The sequence below is a fragment of the Siphateles boraxobius genome, unplaced genomic scaffold (genome assembly GCF_051911475.1).
Source record: "Siphateles boraxobius isolate OS27281-9 unplaced genomic scaffold, OSU_SipBor_1 139, whole genome shotgun sequence".
NCBI lineage: Eukaryota > Metazoa > Chordata > Actinopteri > Cypriniformes > Leuciscidae > Siphateles > Siphateles boraxobius.
The window spans coordinates 792,041-799,532 of record NW_027508743.1 but is presented as its reverse complement, the minus strand read 5'-3'; the positions used below and the strand labels follow the sequence as shown (position 1 = coordinate 799,532).

Genomic DNA, 7,492 nt, shown 5'->3' with positions numbered 1-7,492 from the left:
TGAAGAGACGACTCGACGCCTGTGAAGAGACGACTCGACGCCTGTGAAGAGACGACTCGACGCCTGTGAAGAGACGACTCGACGCCTGTGAAGAGACGACTCGACGCCTGTGAAGAGACGACTCAACGCCGGCGATTATTTATGCCCTAAATTACTAAATGATTAACCAACTGTATTTTTTTTCTATGTACATTTCTGAAATGCACATTCTGTAAAGCTGCTTTGAAACAATAAGTATTGTAAAAAAGCGCTATACAAATAAATTTGAATTGAATTGAATTGAACTATTATTATTGATCCACGACGGTGAGAGCGGTGCTTCACATCTCTGATGTCTCTCTGACCGGCGTTGGGCTGCTGTCCAGATGTTGGCGAGTGTTTGTCCCGATCCGACACACTCGACACATGTTGGGTTTGACCATTTGGCCTTCGGTCACATCCACTGGAAGAGCGATACGTCTGCAGAGAGGCAAAGCACAACAGAGAAACTCAAGCGCTGGGAGGAATAATGATACAAACTGATTATAAGTCTATTACGGCCACTCTGCAAGCCGAGCAGGGGAAGAGGAATCCCATTATCTAAGATGTCTGGATAATGGATTTTGCGTGAGGGGCTTTTTCTGGCACTGGGTATTGAGTGTTAGGAATATTATCTTCATGAAGCCTGTAATGATACCTGTGGGCTGGGCAATATGTGAGGAAGAGACTCTCTCGTCGTCTTCTGCATCGCTCAGCGTCTTCTCAGATCTCTCTCCTCTTTCCGTCTATCTTCACCTGCTGTTATAAAAAAAGCCAGCGCTACTGTCAGTTTTACTTCGGTGTTGCTTAGCCGACGGTTTTAGTTCTTGCAAATGAACGTTATTGCAAATTAACAACAGAAACGGGTACAAAACAGGTGAGAACGAGACACGAGGGATTCAGATGTCATTGATGGCAGCATCTGAATTCAACTCTACAGATGCAATACTATATTAAGCATAAAAGCACATTGAAAAAATGATACTTGACATTTCTCTCGCATCTTGACATCTTGGATGCATTTGCAACAATGCACTGTTGGATTCTCCATGAAAAATTCAAGCAATGCTGCATGGGAATTTGGACAAAAGTAGGTCATCATAAAAGTTGTTCACTTTTACATTATAGTACTACATTTATGCATTTGGCACACGCTTTTATCTGACGTGAAGTCTCTTGTTGGAATCGAACTGATGTAATGACAATGATATTTGCTATATAGTAGGGGTGTCGCTATATATTGCAGTACAAAAATGCAACAATATGTATTGTGGATAGTTCACCCAAAATAAAAATTACTGTGTGAGAAAAAAATTCAAGTTCACAGAGTTTTACTGTCAGTACTACATTAAATGTTGAATATAATGTATAATAATGCAATGGGGGAATATCTGTGCCCTGATAATGACAAATGTCGGCTGTTACCAGTAAAAAGTGGCCTTAATTATTTTAAATATATCGAGTCAGTGACAGAGTTCAAGCATATTCGTCTGAAATAATTCATTATTTTCAGTTTCAGAATCATGAATATTGTTGTTCTGGTGTCTCTATTGTCCTGTGCGTTGTGTTTCCAGCACCAAGTCCAAGCCTATTCATTTACACACACAATGTAATATCAAATTTTATTCAAGAGTACATTATTTGTTAACCTTTTATCACATGTCTTGGAGTATGGCAATAATATCGTATCGTGATATGTATCGAATCGTGACATGAGGGTATCGTTACATGATTATACTGTGCATGCAGAACAAGTTGGATATACTTACAGTAGTTTTATAGTAATAAGGGCATCCATTGACAGGTACACTTTTTACAATCAAAGAAACGAGGCATTAGAAGGCATGCAGTGTAATCATGCAGGCAATTCTCCACCATGAGTGATGCTTCAAAATGTCTCTGAGAAGTGTTTGCCGCGCTCACATCTCCTTGTGTCACTCTCAGAGTGAGTAACTAACACAGCAACTCGACTGCGCAAGTCATTACCTGCAGTCTTTGGTCTCCGGCCAATACATTAAATCTAAATTACACGTCTGCGGAGCGAAGGATTCCCGCGGCGAACTGCCAGTAAACAAACAAAGAGCCCTCGTGCTTCTCACTGTTTACTCTGTTGCTGGCGTTTACACACACGGCTAAAAACACACATTTTGACCCGTAATTGACAAGCGCTTCAAATCAAGCTGAAGACTGTAGTATGCAATCGTGTTTGCTTGGTTTTAATGTCTCCCTCCATCACGGATTGTCTTCTCGCCGAACACGTAATGCACTGTAAAGCGCTCTACATGCATGCCGTTCCGTGTCACTGGGTTCGTACAGCAGTTTATGGCTTGCACTCATACATAAATGCATGCAGTAAGAAATGGGACACGTTTAAAACATTGGCCTTTACAGGGGACCCGAACGCCCTGACGGGACACACGCTGCGAGAGCATCATTGCTTTCATTACAGGCAGTTTGCATCATGCTTGAAGGACACGTGGCATCCGGTAATGCCCTGCGTTGGCGTCTCTATTCAGTCAGATGTTTTGAAGGCGTGTAACGCTGGCCGGAATGCTCACAGAAAGCGAGTGTGATATTCAGAAGCAGACTGTAGGGGCTTTATTGAAATCTAAGTGTCAGATCCACAGCCCTGGGAAACTCATCCTGATGCGACTCATTCAACGAGCACTCGTCCGTTTAGAAAGTTCAGCTGAGAGGAGAAAACAGAAAGATGGAGTCGTTAGATCTTGTTCCAAAACCTAGTGACCGCGCTTCATAGACGGCACTTTATTTTACATTTGACGGTATGCTTTTATTTAAAGAGATAGTTCGCCCAAAAATGTAAATTCAGTCAGTAATTAATCGCCCTCATGTCGTTCTAAACCCGTAAGACTTTCGTTCATCTTCGGAACACAAATGTTTGATGAACACAAATGATATTTTAAATAAAACATGAGAACTTTCTATACCTCCATTGACAGTCTACACAACTACCACTTTCAAGCCCTAGAAAAGTAGTAAAGGCATCACAATTGTAATCCGTGTGACTATTTTATGAAGTGACGTGAATGCTTTGTTTGTACAAAAAAACACATAATTTACCACTTTATTAACAAAATATTTTTATGAACGTGCAAGACCTGTATACAAGCCTTTTAATATAAAGCATTATAAAGTCATTTTTGCAGTGAACTACTTAACGTAACGCAAGTTGCGCTAGTCTTCTCTTCTTTATTGTGACCAGGCCCGGGGTGGGTAATCGGGAGAATTCCCGGTGGGCCGGTCGGGATTTTTTTTTTTTTTTAACATTTTGTCACGTTAGTCCAGGGGTCTCCAACACGTCACTCGCAAGCTTCCAGTAGCTCGTGGCCTGATTGGAGGTAGCTCGCCAAAGGGCCGTTCACATATCGCGTCTTTTGCGCGCTCAACTTCGCGCTCTAAATCCATTAGCAACTAAAACTTCTTTGTCGTTGTGGAGAGCGCAGTGCATGGTTGCATAGCAACGACAGTCGCCACCGGAAAAATCGGACCGAATTTTACTATTAATAATAAAAGATAAGCTAATGTGCATTGCAAACGTCAGTCATTTATCTTTTTTGACTCATTCTTTTTATAAAAATTATTTAAAAGCTGAAAAATGTGAGGTTTCTTTTTTTTGGTCAAAACTTTATTTGAACTTGTACATGTTAGTAGATAACATGTCGCAAGACACTCCTTTAAAATCTGGCCATCATTTTTAATGTTGTTATTTTAATGTTTATGTAAACAAAAAGTGCATATTAATGCTAATTATATTTGTTATTTGCTGGTTTTCGACATAAAACTTGGTGAATTGATTTATTCTGTAGTATTAGTAGGCCTACTTTTTTAACAGGATTCTGTGATAACCGTGATCATTTTGGTCACTATAATCATGAAATGATATTTTCATGCCATTTCATCTCTAGTTAAAATGCACTATAAAATCAACTATAATTATGTGTTATTACAGTATAATATGCAAAGTACAATTTTCTTTAAAAAAATGAATCTCTGATTCTGTTCTTTTCTCTGACATTTAGAGAATACCAGAGTAAACAATATGAATTCAAGTTATTTAATGTAAGAAAGAACAGTATGCTTTTGTTAATTTATCAACCTATCCTTGTGGAATAGTGGAATATTTTTTGTTAACTTCTCAGCTTAACTTAGTAATTATTATTTAACCTTTACATTATTTGTTGAACCATGGTATTAATAAAAACTACACAATAGTAAGAGCAGAACTGTTGCTTTTATTCATCCAATTTCCACCACCATGGCTCACGACTGAAGCGTGGTGTCGCACGCCTCTCCACATTTGTAAGTTGATGGGCGTTCCTCAAGTTTACCGCTATAGGCGTGGTTTTGACCCAGCGGCCAGTCTAGAACAAAGGCCCCTCGAGAGACTACTTCTATTGGATAGACGCGTCGCGTTTGACAGATTAATTTGCATAAAGATGGGCATCGGCCAGCTTTTTGACGCGCAGCATTTTTGCAAATGAAGCGCCGCCTTCCCGGGATGCTTTGCGGGCGCGTTAAAGTGGCGTGACGTCACCCATAGGAATAAAGCGGAGTGCGGCGCGACTGAAGTGTCGCACGGACAAGTGGATCAATACCGTTAGTGTTAAATGTAGCCACCCTAGGCTACTACAAAAGTGATTACTGTCCTGTGTTTTTTTCCCTCACACAACACAGACACAAACTATGTTCTTGCACTAAAGTATGTTGGTTCTCTTTACATCAGAATAATAATAATAATGTTTCATATAATCTAGATTAGATATGGAATAAATAGCATACAAAATGAATGTCTCATATATTAAAATCAAGTTTTTATGTGGTAAAATATTTACTTCACCACGTGACAGCAGCAAGCTGGCTCCTGATTGGTTAACGCGGCGCGAATTTGATGCAGAAACTCAAATTTTTCAACTTGGGCGCCAGACGCGAATTCGCGTCAAACGCGTGAATGCATAAAAAGCACTAAATAAATTCGCGCTATTCGTGCCATTTGCGTGAACTTGACGCGCGAATGAGGCGAATTCGCGTGTACCGCGTTGCGCTCTACGCATCATTCGCGCCGCAGAAATTTTTTACGGGCGTACCGCGTCTTTGCATTGACTTAACATTGAAATCACTCGCGCTAGACGTGCTAGACGCTCTATTCGCGTCCGGTGTGAATGCACCATTAGGCCTGAAACTCCCGGGCTGAAAAGTGGCCCCACTCCGGCCCTGATTGTGATGTATAGCTGAGTGAAACGCTTCTGGAACGGGAACAAATGTGGGCGGGGCTTGATTTTGTCTTGGAGGAATTGATTGGATGGTTGTGGTTTGCTATTGGTGGATCTCATGTGAGTGACAGGTTGCCCCGCACACATCATCAGAGAAGAGAAGAGATGCTGCAAGAGGGAAGGAAGTTATTCTGATTCAAGATTACGAGACACGTGACTTAAACAAAATAATGACGAGCAACGGAAAAATCATTTATAATAAATACTAAATATTCCATTAAAATATAAGAACTGTCAATTTTGATTTCATGGTGACTAAAATGAAATAAAAGTTCAACTGATTGATCCGGTCCACTTTTTGTGCACATATTTCGATGTAGGATTGACTCTATAGGAATATCAAATATTACAATTTGTGTGCTGCTGACTTGATGTCTATGCAGAGCGTGACAAATCAGCGACTTATTTAGTAATATTTAGAATAATATTTAGACAGCAAGGCAGGTCACGAAAACAAAATTCAGCTTTGAAATGGACCTGCTGAGTGAATAAGAGGCACAAATGCATGCTGGGAAGAGAGCTGGCCGTTGGACGGCGTGCTCAGAAAGCTCATTACAGATTTGGAGGAGCTCAGGGGCCTAATTAACAGCCGCTCATTTCCTACCTGTGCAGAAAAACACCCGGCTGTCGGTTTTCATTATTAATTCTCGATCAGCAGTTGACCGTCAGTCAGGCAAGAATCACAGATCTCCAGGCTTCGTCAATTAACCGGGTCATGGGCATGAATATTAAACCTCACCTTTGTCATCTGGGTATCCAGTGTGACCCCCTTCAGACAGGGCAGGTTTCTCCAGAGGATCCGCAAAGCTCTCGTCGCAAATGACCTTTAACCCCCGTACGCTTTCTTGGATCCCCGAACGAACTGCCGGATCACGTGACGCATCCAGCTCAGCTCCACTTTGAATCAGTTCATGCACTCTCTAGGAATCAAACACATGACCTTGGAGTTGTTCATGTCATACTTTTGCTTTTTAAGACATTATCGGCCTTTACCAAGAAACCAAAAATATATAATTAGCAAGATATTATGACATTCAGAATTTAATTGGGAATTAAATTTCTAAATTTGAAATGAGATGGCAAACTCGAATCTGAATGTAAGGAAACAGAAATCGAAACTCATCTATACATTTTAAGTCGAAAAATTAAAGAAATTACATGGAACGTTTTTTTTTTTATTATTTTAATTGAAGCAAAAAAAGTTAAAACTAATTGAAATGTACAGAAATTTTACATAACCATAAATGTTAGCTTGAAAAGCATATTATATTGGCTTTACAAGCCTTGTTTAAAAGTTAAAACAAACTGAAATGTAAAGAAATTGCAACTATGCATTTTACCAAGAAAAGCAAATTGTGTTGGCTTTGCAAAGCCTTGTTTGTACATTAAAAAGGCCTTCAAGTTTGAAGGTTTATAGGCTTCAAAATTTCAAAATGATGTTTCACAAATTCTGCTTCAATACACAAAGCGACGCCTTCACGAACACCGCCTAGTTTTTGAATAAAACCAGAGAGAAAAACATGAAGCCAGATTCACAGGTCATTAGTTCTACAAACCAAAGTTTTTTCCTAAACTCAAAAACAGAAGCAGGAGTTCGCAGGTTTCCACTCACATCAGGGGTTTCACCTCCGAGAGTCTCCTTGGCAAAAGACGGGAGAAGCCTCGCTGCTGGCCCGCTTAAACCTGCCGCTATGCATTAAACATGGAACTGGCAGAGGGAGCGGCGAGATACTCCGAGTCTTTCATTACCTGAATCTTCATCTCCACAGGAGCCCATTCATTCCCTGCCCCGCTGCTCCGGCTGAATGACACCGCTCCGGTTCCTTCTCTCCTGGCCTTTGGCGGGTCCATTGAGTTCCCAGTTGCCCTTTAGTGCAGTTCTCACTCTCTTTGTCATCTCGGGCATCTCTCGCTGTGCTCTCCATGACCCTGCTATACACTGAAGACACACGCATGCTCCTGGACCGCAGCCGTAACCAACATGACTGAAGGATAAAGCCTAGTGCACACTATAGCTGTCATGATTTAAGTCTACTTAAAATAAATGGCCAACTCACATTGAGATTTATAGTACGACGAAATATATATTTGACATTATCGACATTCACATTATCCATGATTGATCTTGAGAAGTCGTATCAGGCTTGTTTGATAACTATAACAATAAAGGTTCCAAAATGGGG

The 7,492-nt window shown here is 40.6% G+C and overlaps 1 long non-coding RNA gene across 1 annotated transcript; it reads right to left on the bottom strand.

Annotated features, from left to right (window-relative positions):
- Positions 1 to 1,660: 1,660 nt before the first annotated feature.
- Positions 1,661 to 7,129, bottom strand: LOC143738126 (uncharacterized). The gene is made up of 3 exons (XR_013203836.1): positions 7,059 to 7,129; positions 6,049 to 6,229; positions 1,661 to 2,707 (listed from the first exon to the last, which is right to left on the bottom strand). It is a non-coding gene; the product is annotated as an uncharacterized LOC143738126 (long non-coding RNA).
- Between the last annotated feature and the right edge of the window lie 363 nt (positions 7,130 to 7,492).